At 38.8% G+C, this 17,940-nt stretch overlaps 1 protein-coding gene across 1 annotated transcript in view; it reads left to right on the top strand.

The window, feature by feature from the left end:
* The first annotated feature begins 4,225 nt into the window (after window positions 1-4,225).
* The window catches only part of LOC121522480 (solute carrier organic anion transporter family member 1C1-like), a 59,060-nt gene continuing 45,345 nt past the window's right edge, over window positions 4,226-17,940 (top strand). Inside the window, exon 1 of the mRNA XM_041806924.1 lies at window positions 4,226-4,525. The gene's annotated coding sequence lies outside the window, so the exon portion shown is untranslated. The remainder of the gene's footprint in view (window positions 4,526-17,940) is intronic.

The following is a 17,940-nucleotide window of genomic DNA, read 5'->3' as shown; positions in this document are numbered from 1 at the left end:
ACCTGGATGGCAGTTGAACGTGTCTCCAGCTTCAAGTTCCTGGGGATCCACATTGCTGAGGACCTCTCCTGGTCCACTAACACCTCTAGCCTGGTCAAGAAGGCTCACCAACGCCTCTTCTTCCTGAGGATGCTGAGGAAGCACCACCTGTCCTCAGCCGTACTTGTGAACTTTTACCGCTGTGCGATCGAGAGCATCCTGACCAGCTGTGTCACCGTCTGGTACGGGAACTGCTCTGTTTCAGACCGCAAGGCGCTACAGCGGGTGGTGAAAACCGCCCAATGCATCACAAGGACTCCTCTTACAGCCATTGAGGACATCCAGAGAGAACGCTGTCTGCATCGGGCTCGCAGCATCCTTAAGGACTCCTCCCACCCTGCCCATGGACTGTTTGCCCCTCTGCCCTCCGGCAGGCACTTCAGGAGCCTTCGGACAAGGACCAGCAGACTGAGGAACAGCTTCTTCCCAAGAGCTGTCTCTCTCTTGAACTCTGCCCCCCACCCCCCCCACCCCCCCCAGCTAGACCCCACCCCCCTTGCTGGTCATACTCTCACATGTCTGTCACACCTATGTATAATATGTCTATAGTATTTAAATCTGTATAGAATGTTCATATCTGTAACATGTCTTCAATCTGTATATTATGTTAATATCTTTCAAATATATATCCATATACACATATATATATTTATTGCACCACAATATAGTCTGTATTATATTCTTTGGCATACAATATCCTGTAAATACATATCTGTGCCCCATATACTCACCTCAAAATCTGTAAATTATATCTATAACAAACTATTTAATTCATATTATAATTAAGTCATATATCTTTTTTTAAATGTACATTTCTGTAAATACTACTACTACTTGCACTAGCTATTTATTGCACTTATTGCACTTCTGGTTAGATGCCAAACTGCATTTCATTACCTTGTACTGCACTTGAGTAATGACAATAAAGTTGAGTCTAATCTAATCAAATAATTTCTTACTTAAGCTTCTTATCTGAAAGGATAATGTTGGACAATTTTTATTTGAAAATCAACTAGAACCATATAATTATGCATTACAATGAGCTCCTCAAATTAGCTTTATTCCAAGCCAAGATAACAAAACTGTGTACAGAAGAACTATAGAAAGACTAGAAATAAAATGCACTCCATCTGATCGTTGGGCTTGCCAATGCAATCAAGTCAAGTTGATACAAGAACATGGCAGTATCTGCTTCCACCTTATTTTTCCACATGTGTGCCTCATTCTGAAGTGTCTTTGGATGATAATAGGATCTGTAAGTATGGGGTAAGGTGAACATTGTAGTCAAGCAGAAAAATCGTTCCACTTAATGGAGAAAAATACAGGAAACACTTAACTGAGAAACACAACATAATGTAGAGCATGTCTTTGAATATAGAGACTTCCTCCTCAACCAATATGGAAACTTGGAGATATCTATCCCACATTGGCACTATAGTTTGACTGTTAAGCAGCAGTACATGTCTTCAGAGACTCTGCTTTCCATAGACTCTCCTTACAATAAAGAAAACGGTTGAACGTAAGCAAAAACAACCACATAATCAGAGTTATTAAAGGTCAAAATTCACCAGCAGGTATGCATCCTTGTAACACAGCGAACATTTTAACTATGATTAACATATTAAAGAAGAAAAAAGACAGGTTCAGCATGTCACCAGATCTCAACTTAAGGTATCTTCCTTTTATATATTTTTTTTTTTTCTGTCAAAGGGAAGGATGTCTACGTTATTGTGTGAACTGAAGTGATAGATGGGACTTCCATGGTCTTTCTGAAAGTTTTATTTTATACATGTCCATGCAGCTCAGCCAGGTGACACCACCTACCTTTACCAGACCCAAAATTTGGCATTCACACAATTTCTATCTGGTTTCATGTGGAGCAAGAAGCCAGAATGACAGGCACTGACTGCTTTACACCATTATAGAACTAACTGTAGCAGTGGTAGCAGGTATCTGGCCTATCAAAGGTAAAGTGAAAATCAAGTGAAAAAATGGGTCAATTTAGGGGGCTAGCTGGCCAATTAAGAATCTGTCATGTGCATTCCTTGTGGCTGCCAAGATTCATTGTGCACCAATCCAAATGAGCTGGTGGACTTTAAAGTTGTGAGTATTTGAATAGATAAAGTAACTGAATAACTGATAGGGGTCTGGCTGCAGACCATAGATTTACAACGGCTCTCTCGCAGACTGTTAATCTAAACTTTCTGTTTGGTTAGAGTCAGGATTAAAATTAGGGTTAGGATACCAAAAGTTTAAAGTTTAAAACCTGACCTTCAGAACCTGACTACAAAATGTGTAATGATGCAGAGTAAACAGTCCACTTACAGGAACAAAGCTTGTCCTCTGTAAAAACACTCTAACATAGCAAATGTAACTTTTATAGCTCTGTATAGCTGCATAAACATACATACTTAGATAACATAGCTACATAGCTAAAGCTCATGAGGCTCAACGATATCTATACTGTCAAAGCTACTAAGCTAATGTTAGCTACATAAGCTATGTAGCTATATTATGTGTAGCTAAATTGGCTTACATAGTAACATTAGCTACATTGCTCTGTGAGCTAAATAGTTACATATATGTAGCTTACATAGCTACGTTAGCTGTAGCTATGTTTGCTAAAGCTCATGTTGCTACAGCAACACTGGCTTATGTAGTAACATTAACTACAGAGCTAGCGTAGCTATGTTTACTTTAGTTAAGCAGCTAATCTGAGCAACCGTTCGTGTATCTATTTATTTGTGACATTTTGCTTAGTCTGTAATGTCTGCAATTTGATCGTTCACAACTGTATCTTCCAGACTTGGTTTATGGATAAAGTTCAGCTTAAAAATAACTGGAAATATGTTGCACTGGCAAATTACAGCACTTCTGTTCTGACAGAGATTGTGTCCTAGATTAATGGTCTGCAACAAGGGCCATCTGAGATCAACAGTCTGCAGCCAGACTGTCTTGTAACAGCTACTAATACTAATATTATAAAATCATAACAGTTTTTGCTCCATTGTCTTAGTCAGAGTTACAGGGTCATCTTAAACTTGAGCGCTGTGTTAGTTTAGGAGATTTCAAAACTAGAGTTAGGGAAGATTTGACCAGTGTGTGCTTGTGTTTTTCTGCTGAAAGCTGTTGATTTGGTAATTTATGTAACCTAGGTCTTATGTCCTGTTTTAATGTCATATATGTGAAACTTATCATGCTGCTGTCTTGGCCAGGACTCCCTTGTAAAAGAGATTTTTGTATCTCAATGGGAATAAATCCTGGTTAAATAAAAATAAAATAAAATAAATAACAGTTGCAATTACATGATGATAGCCATTTTAGCTCGTTCAAGTGTGACTGTAGAGGTTACTGTGTGACAGGAAAGGTGCTTCATAATGAGAGGAAAAGGAAGAGAAAAACTGGTAACCCAAATGGGGAACGTCTCTTCAGTTTGGCTTGAGCAATTTACATAGGCTATAAAGGCAGGGTCCTTTGTAGGATTCTTTCCCGCATAACCATAATTATGTGAAAGCTTTAATCTGTCTGCCCCAAAAGGCAACTCTGGTTAATTCAGTTGTTTAAAACAAAACTGGTAAATGACATTTCTTCATATGCTCGTAGCCTGTGTGGCTGTGGCAAAACAATTTCTCTGTAAGCAATGAGATGGCTGATTATCTCCAGTTGAACCATATCAGTAAATACAAGTCACTGGAAAAAAGGGCAGAATGAGGGGCTATGGCAGGTTTACACAAAATGCTCAATGATTAAATAACATAGGAGTGAATCATAGATGGGATCAGACAAACATAGGAATTTTAAGCTTTTTGATCTTGAAGTGTTGGATGCTTTTAAATAGCACCTGTAGGAATCTCTAGATAAAACCTTCACCGCTGTTAGTGATTTGAGAAATGATTCCAATAAAGCTTAAGTGAATTGCACAGAAATAAGAGAAAGAGAGGGAGGTAGGAGGGTAGGAAAGAAAGAGGGAGGGAGGCAGAGGGGCGGGAGACAGAAAGAAAAAGAAGAAAGAGAGAGAGAGAGAGAGGGAGAGGGCGCTTCAGATTAAGAAAGTTAGCTTGTGAGCTTATTTAGCCGGAGCCTCTCTCTCTCTCTCTCTCTCTCTCTCTCTCTCTCTAATTGGGGTCGGTTCAAGAAAAAGCAGCTGCAGCAGAACCGGGGCCACTTGAACGCACCATTTCTCCAAGCGGCGCCTCTTTGATGTCCACCACCTTGTTCTTCTCCAACGAGATGTTGGAGATACATATCCCTTCTTGATCTGGACTAGTCTACACGAAGGGAGAGACCGAAAAGTCGGCTGGAAATGAACTCTGAAGCTACATGTCGGTCTCGGAGCATTCATGATAAGAGTCGCCGCTTCTCCTCCTTTCCCATCCACGTGAGAAGTTCAACCGGAGAGGGCTGAAAGGAGGTTACCTGGCTTTCTTATTGGCTGTTTAATCTTTTGAGCCCGAGCAAGTGGACGACGGCTTCACGAGACACTGAGGTAAGTTGTGTTTTTACTCCAGACATGATGCTTTTTGTCGAATATTGCAAAAGTAGGTTAATTATCTAAGATACTGAAGGAGTAGTAGCTCGTGTTATTTGTTAAAGTCAACTAGCTTATTTGTCCTACATTAGAGGTAGCCTATGGCGTCGCAATAATTTTAGAAAAAAAATGATTGGGTCTATTACTTCAGTGTTTGTGTTGACATTTTAGTAGGCTTCCTCATTTAGGGCGAAAATGAAGTTACAGTTTTAATTTTTTATTTTTTTTTGTTGAATAAGCTAAAAAGGCCAGCTAAAATAGCCTACATTCTTTAATGAAGTGTTAAAATGCATAATGCAAGTTGTCGGCAAGGGTTCCCAGACTTTGCCATACCTACATTAGCCTCTTACAAGCCCTTCTCTATTACCACGGTGAATAACAAAAATTATAAATACAAATTCTTTTATTGTTATTTAAGAGTTATAATCTTGTAATTAAGTCATTCATTTCTTTACAGTTTTCTTATGTTATAGTCTATTATTTCTTAATAATTAGCTTTCCAGAAATGGTACTGTAAGCAGGTTTTGTCACAACTTCCGTCTGGTTATGTATTTGTTAAATTTAATTTGTCTTTCTTGTTATTACATAGATTCTTGACAATATTTAACTGTAGGTTAAATAAACAATAGTAAACTGTAAAACTGTACCATTGGCATATAGATAGAGATATCTGTGTCAATAACATGAAAAAAACATGAAAATGATACAGTCACATGTCATGTAATTAGTAAATTTTTTTATTTTGTTCCATTTTATTTCCACTCATCCCTTTGTGACCCTCCTAGCAGTCTCTGGCAACCACGTGGGGGGCCCACTTTGATAAACACTATGTAGGCTACCTGAATGGTTCCTGGGCAATTGACTCACGTGTAAAATAATAATAATAATCATAATAGTAATAATAATAATGATAATAATAATAATAAGGATGATGATTTCATGGTCATGTTTTCCCCATATGCTTCCAGGTGGCCAAAGGTCTACATAAACCTTTCTATAGGCTAATGTTTTTTCAAGTAAACAGGTGTTTAGGCTTCATTTATCTTTATATGGAAACGCTCTTTTTTCTGCTCCTAGTGAACAAAAACAATGATTGCAAAGTGGTTATGGGGACCTGTAAACCAGTGTTTTTTTTTCTTTTTTTTTCTCCCACAAGGAAAAACTGGCATCAGTTTTAATTGTTACCATTGTAAAAACCCCATCATAATTGGCCCACTTACACTTGCTCCTACTAAAACATCAATGTATGAACTATCAACAACAGTGTACAAGGGCCACATTAAAACAGATAAATAAATGAAGATGATCCATTAATCTTGAAGAAAAGAAACCCTTGAAATTCTTAAGTAAAAAACAGTTGTTAATTAATGAGAAAAAAATAGGAAATTTTAACTTTAAAAGCTGTAAATGTACAACCAAAACTCAGTGATGAGAGTCGGGAGAAACGTGTGGAAAAGGAGCCACAGGCCGGACATGAACCTGGGCTGCCTGTGCACATGGGGTGAAAACTAACCACTATGCCATCTGAGCTCCCTGTGCTCCCTGTACCAGAGGATGATTTACCTCTAACTGGGTGATAATTAACTGGAGGCCTGGGGGCCTAAGGCTCACAGTCTGGCCCCCAAAAGAAGTCTCTGCCTGAAAATGAAAACAGCATACCTGTTTTCTGCACACGTTTTTTGACAATCAGGAAGCAGCACATGAGTGTCGGACTTGGTTATGGACAACGTGGCAACCTCAGAAATATGCTAAATATTGGAAACATCCCCTTTTAGCTGGCTGCAGTATAGGCATTAGGGACTTTATATTTGAAAGTGTGGCACTCAAAACAAGCTGGCACTTGTACAAATGTAGTTGATGACCTCTGCTTTAACTATTTAATAGATCTCAGTATCACAGATGTCAATCAATAGGTTATCATCAGATCACCTGTTATCTGTACAACACAGGTTTAGGATTTTAAAGTGATAACCATCCCCTTTATGTGATATTTCTGTACAGACACAGAAAAGCACTGCAGCAATGGTTCTACATTTTGTGGAGGACGGGCAGCAGTTAATGTTGGATCGAATGCTTGCTTTTTTTTGTTACATGCATTTTTTATCTAAAAATCTTTTGCAATTCATACATAATACCTGTTTTATCTTAGAGCATGGTATTCTTTTATCTAAGTGATTAAAAGCTACTTGTAAATTACACTTACTAGAAAACCAGTAAAAATGTAACACATCCATTCATCCATACTAATAATGTGCTTAAGAGGCACCACCTGTAATAGTGTGATGTTGCCTGTAGGCTCTCTCTCCCTCGCTCCTGTTGCACGACATCAGTCTGCCTGCCATCCTCCTTGGATACGGTAACTATGTTGCAATTTTTAACATCAATTTGCCCATTTCAATTCCTTGAAAAATACTTGTGGAAGAAGAATAATTATGTAGCATGAGGGTGACACATGTTCACAGAAGCATGCTTATTAATTCCTGACCTTATTTGGCAGCAACATTGCATCTCTATTTGTATTAGTTTCATTTGCTATTGGTTACCCTCTACATCCATCTGTGATTTTTACAAATCTTAAACTAATGATAAGAAGAGCTTGTATGTAAATAATTGCTTTGGACTGTAGATTCTTTAACAAAGATGGAACTTCTTTGTACATTTCTGGTCCAAAACTTTGTTACATATTAGCTTGATTTTGGTAAAATATGAATAATTTAATAACACATACTGGTAATTGACTTTATAGAAAGCTTGTCTCTTTTCCTGAAAAGTAATGGTTTTCAAGATAAGAGGTTTGCTCTCAACAGTGATGATATGGCTATGCTCTTCTCTTTATATTGTCCATTAGCTTTCATACATGCTCATTTTCCTGCCCATTCACTGAATGAATGATGCTAAACATGTCATCAACCTGACATCTGAGTGACTTTAATAGCCACTTCTACACTTACCAAACATTACATAACAGTGACAGATTAAATGGCATTTGATACAGAAGAGTGACTACAACAGACTGGGACTAAAATAAAGAGGTTCCAGTTGCTGCTTTTTGTTGTTCTTTCTTTTATTTGCTAAAGCTAGAGCTTAAATGACTGCAGCTTCATATTGGCCACTTAAAGCTGCTGCTGGTCTAATTCTGTGAAAGTAGGTCAAACCTGTTGATTAGGGGGCAAGATGGAGTAAGCGCACGTTGAGCCTCGCTCCTGCTACAATTCATTTTTCAACCTTCTAATATCCTATAAGCCAGAATAAAAAGTATCATCCAATAAGTGATAATATCGCGTTGAACAGTATATCATCCGAAATGATGACATACTCGACAAGACAGAGCGCAAGAGACCAGAGTGCAAAGTCTAATACCTCCTAGCCATGTCGGCTATAGCTAACCTTCTAGAAGAGCACCGGCAGGCCCTTTCCACGGACTTCAAGACTGCTATTTTGACACTCGAGGCAAAGCTGGACAAAGTAAATGTCACAGTGTCAGACCACACGCAAAAAATAACCTTGCTGGAGGCGAATGAGAAAAACACCTGCTAACATTGGAAGAAACGTGTGCTACACTAGTGGAAAACAACTCTAAACTGCAAGCAAAAATCTGCGACATTCAGACATGGATCATTATTAGAAATGTTTCAAGCAGTAAAATCATTGATTTACATGCATTTCTTTGGCCTACATTCAAACTGCTGCAGCACGTAATCCTGCCTTTCCTCCTCTTCTCTCCTTCATTGTAAGCAGCAGACAGGTGCCAGTGTGACACGTTTATATCACTGCTCATCACAGCCTTATTCAGAGCAGTAAATCAACGTATACACCTTTTATAAATAAAAATCAAAATTGCGTTAAAACAACATACAGTCACTACTTAACTGCATAACCACGTCTCAAAAATTCATCAAATTTGTGTCATATTTATATTTTCTTTATTTGGCAGTAATCCAGTAATATTTTACACTATGTAAGTGCATGTGATTACCATTCCATAGCTGTTTCGGATCATGCCCCAACTACAATTGACATCAATTTACCATGTAGCATGGCCCACCCTGTCTTGTGGAGATGCAGTTCCTACTTGCTTGCAGACAGCAAGTTTAAAAACTTGTTGCAACACAAATTTGCTCCTATATGGAATTAAATGGCACTCCAGATATCAGTAGTGGCATTCTGTGGGAGGAGCTGAAGGCTACGGTCAGAGGACAGGTTATATCTTACATTGGGCAAGTGAGAAGGGTTAGTAAGAAAGGGTTAGGTTGCAGGAAATCACAGATAAGCTGCTTGAACTGGATGGGATCAACTCCACTTCACCGTCTCCTGAGTTACAGAAGAAGCGGCTTTTATTACATTCAGAACATGACAGATTAATGACACATACAGTAGAGAGACAGCTACAGTAAGCCAGACAAATTTTTTTGAGCACGGGGACAAGGCGGGGAGATTATTGGCACAACAGGCCAGGGCAGTAAGTGCCTCTAGACTAATCTCCCAAATCAAACTGCCCGACGGTAGATGCACTTCTGATCTAGTTGATATAAATAAATCTTTTGTTGAATTTTACACCAATTTGTATACCTCTGAATATTCCCCTACTGTCATTGTTGGTTCCAATCCTCTTGACATTTTAACATTCCCTTAAATTGATGAAAATATAGCTAGGGATATGGGTACACCCATCTCATCGCACAAGGTACAAGAAGCCATTCAGTTTATGCGAAATAGGACATCGCCTGGCCCTGATGGCTTTACTGTTGAATTTTATAAAGCATATTCAGCACTACTCGTCTGGGTTTTAGCTAGAATGTTCAATGACTCCTTTTCTGAAGGTAGATTACCAGCAACTCTGTCAGAAGCATCTATTTCATTACCTTTAAAAAATGACAAAGACCCTACCTCTTGCAGCAGCTATCAACCAGTCTCCCTTTTAAATGTGGACTGCAAGATTCTTGCAATGGTTCTGTCTACCCGGCTCCAAAAGGTAATGACATCCATAATATCATTAGACCAGACAGGATTCACAGCGGGTAGACAATCCTTCTTTATTACGAGAAGGCTAATAAATAATATTTTGTCACCTGCGTCTAAGTCCCCTGAGATTGTAGTGGCTCTCGATGCGGAAAAGGCCTTCGATAGGGTGGAGTAGGGATATTTATTTTTTTTATCTTAAATATATTTGGTTTTCACTCTGATTTTATCTCCTGGGTCAAACTTTTGTTTGCTGCCCCATCTGCCTCAGTAAACACTAACGGTATTCACTCGCCCTGTTTTCCTCTTCAGCGTGGGACTCGTCAGGGCTGTCCACTTTCACCCTTGTTATTTAATCTAGCCATCGAACTGCTCGCCATCTGGTGTAGGAGTCAAGATATATTCGAGGGTATCACCCTATTTGGTAGAGTGCACATAATTGATCTTTATGCTGATGATTTGGTGCTATTTATTTCAAACCCTATATCTTCCCTTCCTCCAATCTTGTCAGTCTTGGACCAGTTTGGGCATCTATGTGGGTACAAATTAAATATTAAAAAAAGAGAGTTTTTTTTTTTGTAAATAATCTGGCAAGGTGACTCTCACACTCCATATTTCCCTTCAAAATAGCTGAAGAAGGCTTTAAATATTTAGGGGTGTTTATTGCAAACTACACTAAAGAACTGTTTCTGAAGAATTTTCAGCCACTAGTCGAGAAATGTAAAAAAGACTTTTCAAGGTGGGTTTCTCTTCCCTTGTCTGTAGCAGGGCGGATTAATCTCATCAGATGGTTATTCTTCCCAAGTTTTTATATCTGCTTCAACATGTCACAATTTGTTTAAGTAAATCATTTTTTATTTCCCTAGACCAACAACTTAATACATTCATTGGGAGTAATAAACCTGCTTGTCTTAGTAAAAGCGTCCTTCAGCTTCCTAAATCTGAGGGGCTATTAGGACTTCCAAATTTTCAGTTATTTTTGGGCCTGCACTATTACTAAGCTGTTATACTGGGTGCGTTACAGCCCATCAGACATTGCCCCCCTTGGGTTCACATTGAATTGTCATCTGTTCACTGCTCTCTACACTCTGTGATCTCCTCAAACCTGTCTGTAAACGTCTGCAAGGTGTCTCACAACCCAGTTGTGACAAACACACTGAAAATTTGGCTACAGTTTAGGAAACAATACGGTCTACACAGGGCTTCGATACATGCTCCCATTCTTAACAATCATTCTTTTGTCCCGGCCTGCTCTAATGGTGCCTTTCGAGTGTGGTCGACCAACGGCCTCAAAACATTTAATGATCTGTATGAAAAAGTGTCCTCATCCTTTGCGTCATTGTTATCAAAGTTCACTCTACCCACTAGCCATTTCTTTCGTTTCCTCCAAATAAGACACTTTATCCAGAAACAGTTTCCGCTCTTTCCCAACCGCCCCCTGAGGCAGAAATTGATCTGTTTCTTTCTCTTGATTTTGAACAAAAATGGCTGATATCTGTTACCTATGAAAAAATTACCCTTCTGAGTCCAGAATCCAGTGTACAGCTTAAATAGGTATGGGAAAATGAGTTGGGGACGAACATTTCTGAGAGTCAGTGGAGAGAAATATTAAAGTTGGTCCATTCCTCATCTATATGTGCCAGGCACAGCCTTTTGCAATGTAAAGTGCTGCATAGAGTGCACCTAACCAATGCTAAACTGGCTAGACTATATCCTAATCGCAGTGATGTATGTAATCATTGTAAGCAGTCTCCAGCGGATTATGTACACATGTTTTGGACTTGCCCGAGGTTAACGAGCTTCTGGTCTGACATTTTTGACACTCTCAAGCAGGCTCTAAACAAAAACATACAACCAAATTCTTTTTCAGAGCTCTTTGGCCTTCCTCTAACAGATAATTTGCCCATGACCACTAAGCGTATTGTTGCCTTCACCACCTTGCTAGCTAGGCGCATATAAACCCATAATATGTGGGTTCGGAAGTTCTTGCAGTATCTACAATTACAGAAATTAAGATTTTCCGTCAAGGGATCTTCAATAACTTTTCAACAGACGTGGGGCCCCCTGTTATACTTCATAAGTGAGAAGATTGTTATAACACCTGAGAATGCCGATGGAACGTCTTAGACAGGAATAGAGGCTGGGGGTTGGGAGGAGAGAGAGATTGCTATGACTACATCAGAGGTTCCCAAAGTGGGGGTCGCGACCCCCCCACAGGTTTGGGGTCGCAGCAGATGTCAGGGGAACAAACAACAAAAATTGAGTTAGTACAAAATTGCATATTTTACATATTTATGGTTAAATTATCGCAAAATACATGTGAAAATTTGAGTAAAATCATGAAAAAAACAGAAAAGGACTGTTTTTCATTTTTTTCTTCTAGTTGACCCATGACCCCGAGAATATTATGGTGGGTCAGCGGCAGATTAGCGACAGTTTTGCGTAACAGGTCAAATCACAACAGCACGAGTCACACGGCGGCATGTGTACGTAGGTAATGCAAAACAGCTGAATTAATTTAGTGATATTTTGATTTAAAGATTTTAAAGTCACCATGAAACATTGGTTAATACCAGCTAAAGACAAAACTGATGAGCCAGTGAGGAGGCCAGCGGAGAGAGCTACGGAGGAGAACCCAGCCGAGGTCACGACAACTGGGGAGAGGCCTGCAGAGGAGAAGCTAGCGGAGGCTGGGAGGACAAAATCACCTCTGTTGGCAAAAGCATCGACCTCCTGTACAGGGGGACAGATCCATCATCTGTTGGAGCAGCAAGCCAAATGCAGAAAATATCAAGAGGAATTCATCCAGTATGGATTTGTCTGTGTCATCATCAATGAACTTCCACATCCGCAATGTGTGATATGCACCGAGGTACTTGCACATGGGAGCCTAAAGCCTGCAAAAATGGTCAGGCACTTGAAAACCAAGCATCCCTCACTCGCAGCTAAACCAGTAGAATTTTTACACGCTGTATTATTCACAGAGAAAGTCTTGCAAGCAAAACACTTGAACCAGAGCTTAAACATGTTCTTGACACTGCGATAAAAATTATCAACTAGCTACATAAAATCACGTCCACTCAACATCAGACTATTTTCCACTCTGTGCAACAAACTGGGATCTGAGCACTAGGGCCTGCTGTTCCATGTGCTCATGTGTGTGTGAAATTTGCTCAGCCGCCTGTTTGAGCTACGGGATGAGGTGCGCCTTTTTCTGATGGAGCACGGTTGCCAGCTCGCTGACCACCTCACTGATCCTGACTGGTTAACAAGGCTGGCATACTTGTATATTTGAAAAACTTAACAGACTTAACATGCCACTGCAAGGTGAAAACACCAGCATCTTGTCAATGAATGTTACAATCTACACAATCAAGAGGAAACTTGAACGCTGGACAGCGCGACTGAAAAAGGGTAGGATCGATATGTTTTCTGAGCTGGACGAATTCATGGAGGAAAATGCACTCAGTGTTAATACAGTGAAGAAGTCAATCATACCACACCTTCAGTCCCTCCTGGAGCACTTTGACAAGTATTTTCCAGAGGAAATCGCTCCGGAGCAATACGACTGGATAATATCACCATTCACTGTTGTGAGGGCATCTTATCTGACATCTGACTTGGAGGACACACTGGTTGAACTGTCAAGTAACCGAACCTTACAGACAGCCTTTAACACCATGGCGCTTGCGAAGTTTTGGATTTCCATGGAGAGGGAATACCCACAGCTTTCCAAGGCAGCTATGGATGTACTGATACCCTTTGGCTCCACTTACTTGTGCAGAAAAAAACATTTTCAGTGATGACTTACATGAAAAATAAATACAGAGCACGGCTAAATGTGGAGGAAATTAAACCAAGAATGGACTTGCTCTGCTCCATGCATATTGCCCATCCATCTCATTAGGTAAGTGTAAGAAATTACAGTGATTTGTTAAAGTTACAAAAAGAATCTTAATGTTCTGCACATGCCAGCAGTAATGCAGGTGTGCACTCTTGATGCTACTGATACGCTTACGCACAGACATCCCCTGCGCATTTTTTAAACATTGAAAGATGACAAAGTGCTGCTCTTCATACTCGAAGGTTTCTTGTATATGGGTTACATAATTATATATTAAAGTGACTATAAAATAATGTTGAAGGTGTTTGGCTTTTGTTCTTTTGTGTTAAGGCCTATACATGTGTTTGCATTGGCCTTCATCTGCGCATCTGTGTGGTTGTATTCTACCTCCTGGGTCGGCGGGGGTCGCTAGTCTGTGGCACTGTTATTTTGGGGGTCATGGGCTGAAAAGTTTGGGAACCCCTGGACTATATCAACATCTTTGTTACTATCTTTGTTAACTTTTTTATACATTCTTGTTTTCTTAAGTTAGAATCTTATTTTTTCACATATTTTTCTAATAGTTTTCTTGTTTACACATTTATTATTTGTATTTATTTGTTATTATTATTTTATATTTATATATTTTAATTTTGTATGATTTTATTTAATGTTTTCAATACTTGTGTTGTAATCAGCAATGCACTTTGACCATAACAATGTGGGACATGGGAGGGGTGGGTGTATGGAGGGTTGGGAGGGTTGGGGAGATGTTCAGGGGATTCATGCAGGATTGAGCTCTCCCCTTAGTTTGCCGACTACATCTGCGTCTTTATCTGTATATAACCGCTGTGTGAGATCGTTCATGGATAAAAACACTCCACTTGTTATGGCTGAGGAAGCGAGTGCTGTCTTCAGCAGACCGCAGATACACAGGGACACAGACATATCTCCTTTGATACACTTGTTTTACATCGCCGTGTCACGTTAGATTTATAATGAAAATATAAGCTGTCCAAATTTAATGTGGTTCAAGCAGGACAGCTGTTCTCTGTATACCCCCCACCCCTTTGCTCTAGTATTCTGTCTAACCTTTCCATTTATTAAAATCAAGGTTGCAATAAATAAAAAATGATAAAGCATCATTATATAACATCATATGCCACATGTTTCACCCCATTTAAATCCCATAAGGTGAATAAACTAAATGAACTATCTGCCACATTAACAGGCCCCTGTGTAAAGTATGAGTAGGGCTGATATAGAGCAGAAATATCTGTTGACGTCCACATGTGTGTAAATCAGTTTAAGAAAAAAAATCTAAAATGGAAGCACAGGCCAAACATTTTGATCATTATTATAAAGGGTTGCAGAAAAAGTCCATATTGGTGCTTTAGAGTGATCTGGGGATGTGAGGAAATGAAATGTTTGGTACTGAAAATGTTTGCTGTTTTAAATCAATATGTTTTAACACAAATGTGCATAGTTGTGTTCCTAATTTAAAGGTAATCATGGGTAATCAGATCTTTGTTGTTTTTGTTAAAGACATTTTTTATTAAATACAGAGACCTGTCTATAATTTAATTGCAGAAACTGTTTTTTTTCTGTAACTGTGTGAAATTTTTGCACAAAATCATCTGATATCGATCCTGGGCCCCATATCAAATCGAATCAAAATTTTACCGTGGCAGATTTTTTTGATATCAGAAAAAATCGTATCGTTGCCCAAAATATCGAAATCATATCGTATCAGGATAAAACTGGTGATTTACACCCCTACTTAGTACTCGACTGATTCTGTATCTCGCTGTAATGTCGTAAAAATGTAATAAAAAGAGTTGGGGAAAAAAACTATGGCGATTAACCAGCTCCTTTGGTCTGCTCTGGTCTTCTGGACAGAAAAATCATCTGGGGTGAAATATAAACTTGTTACATGTGACCTCAGCAGCAGTTTCTCTGACAGAAATGGTGATGGTGGTGTTTGCTGCATAGTGATCACAAACACAGGCCCCTGGAGCAATTACATTTACTGCTTCACATGACTAGTGGAAATGAGCTGGGGAGGAGGGGGAAAATACATGAACTAAGTAAGTCCAGTGTTAGGGGTTTAGAAAGAAAGAGTCCATAGAAAGAGAGGGAAAGAGGTCAGTAAGGATATAATGAAGTGAAACGAGATGAATGCAAGGAAAGAAAATTAGCTTATGGATTCTTTTCTTCTGTATACACAACTTAATAGATCAGAATACATGAATACTGAGCTTGCAAATGAGGCTGTTATTGTTAATTTTAGCCTTCATTACAGTATTTATTCCTGGAGATGTTGGACGAAATTCACATCAGAAGTGCAAATAATAATTTTAGTAATATCCAACTAAATTACAAAATAATCAATGTTCTCTAACATGCTGTTTATTTTCCTCAGCTGCTTGTTTGACCACAGCCAGCCCACTGCTGGTATTTTTCCTCTGTGCACCCTCTCCTCCTTCAATGCTTCACCGTACAGTAGGGGGTGTGTAAGTCAGGCTGTCTGATGCACTACTACTTTTACTGTCTATGAAACAGTAAATCAAATCATTTAGTCCAGTGGTTCTCAACTGATGTAGCATTCTTTTAACTACAAATTGCAACCCAAATGTCAAAGATACTCATATTTACCAAATGAAAAAATGAAAACAGGACAAAACTAACCCTCTTTACTCATATTTCACATGATAATGTGGAAATGTTTTGCAGTTTTCTAAAGATTTTAAGAGATGAGCTTGTTATGAGAAAGAGGGTTTGATATTCCAAGAAAAGTAGATGGATACATTGAAATATTGAGAAAATTTACCATTATGCCAGTAAAATAGAGTAACAATAATGTGTGAACGCATGTTTATATGTACTTTTTCCACCATTTTTTCCAGATACACATTGGCGACCCATTGAAAACAACTCCGTGACCCATCTTTGGGTCCCTACCCACCAGTTGAGAACCACTGATTTCGCCTATCTTGCTTTCATTCAACTAAACATTTGAACTGTATCCTACAATCAAATTTGTGTCCGTCAGTGAATAAGGATCAATCTGATGACAAGCTTTAACAAGCTAACATTAGCTTGGCCAAGCAGTGGGTTACAAAGGTCTAAAAGTTGTCATTATATTAAGACTGTTTTATGATTCGATTTTTTAAAATTGTGATTAATTTAGGGCTGTCAAAGTTAACATGTTAATATCGCATTAACTCAAATTACTTTAAACGGCACTAGTTTTTTTGTCAGACGATTAACGCATGCATGTTCTGTGTGACCCTCGACCCATCCCGTAGTTTGCCAGATCAGTAAGCGGCACCGTTGTGATGCAGTGCAGGCGAGCAGAAATGGATGAAGGACAGAGACTTTTGAATGGCAGGTTCAGCTTTCAGATCCAGATGCCAGATAAGACTGAAGTTATATTCTCTTACTCTCGACTTGAACTGAGTTATCAGGAGTTCGTAGAGTGTTAAATAGCCCACACCACCTGCTGGCTGAGCACACCGCCATGCAGAGAGACGCCCCCTTTAGCCATGCTGTACAATGGGGACGCTCAGACAACTCTGCAAGCAGGGATGGACTCACTATCTGGCATACCAGGCATTTCCTGGTGGGCCAACTCACTTTAGGACCAGCATGATTTATTCATTTATTTATATCTGGACATTATCTGTTGTTGTTTTGGGTTGTTGACATGAACAAACATTTGCATAAAGAGAGTATTTTTGTCCACTGTTGTTGATAAGGGTATTTAAATCTTGAGAAATAGTCCTGTAACGTACATGTAGAACAGACAAAAAAAGTGTGATTAATTTGCAATTAATATCAAGTTAACTATGAAATTTGTGAGATTAATCACAATAAAAAACTTTAATCTATTGACAGCCCTAGATTAATTGTATTTGTGTTGTCAGTTAGGATTATTCTCCTCTTTTGTCACAAATTAAAAATTTAGCTATTTTTGCACTGAATTTTGATCCTAATACTCCTAAACTAAAAGTAATTGACTTCCTGTTAGGAAGACCTGCTCTCTATTTTGGAAGGACATAAGGAACTAAGGGACAATAAAGCATGCGATTACAGAAAGATGACTAAGTATGGATCTTAAATGATTGCAGGTGGTAAATTAATGCTGACAGCCCGACATAATATCAATGTTTTTTAAGGCTACGGCTTCCCTTCATAAAGATGGGACTGTTCTGTGATAAGATGTAAGAGGAAGTAAAAACACTAAGATAGAGTCCCACCCCTAGTGATTTTTTTAAATTCAGAGTAAAGAACTACTCTCATCAGTTTGATCCTATTTAAGAGGACTGACGTAGGCTAAGAAAAATAAATCTTTTACATATTGTATATTTATTGTGTTTTCATGATCTGTCAAAGTTATTGATTTACAAAGCCTGTCAAAATTTAGTTTTTCATTTAGCATTTAAAAAACTGACGATTATAGTTTCATGTTATTTTACCAGCTTTGGACATCTAAGAAATCTAAATAAAGGGATGGATATGAAAAATCTTTTGTTGTAGCTTCTTAGTGTATTTGACTGGAGTGGATCCTGAAATAAGCACTCTTCCTTAA

This window comes from Cheilinus undulatus, linkage group 2 (assembly GCF_018320785.1).
Source record: "Cheilinus undulatus linkage group 2, ASM1832078v1, whole genome shotgun sequence".
In the NCBI taxonomy this organism is placed as follows: Eukaryota; Metazoa; Chordata; class Actinopteri; order Labriformes; family Labridae; genus Cheilinus; species Cheilinus undulatus.
The sequence above is the reverse complement of the archived record's forward strand: the minus strand, read 5'-3'. Positions and strand labels throughout refer to the sequence as shown.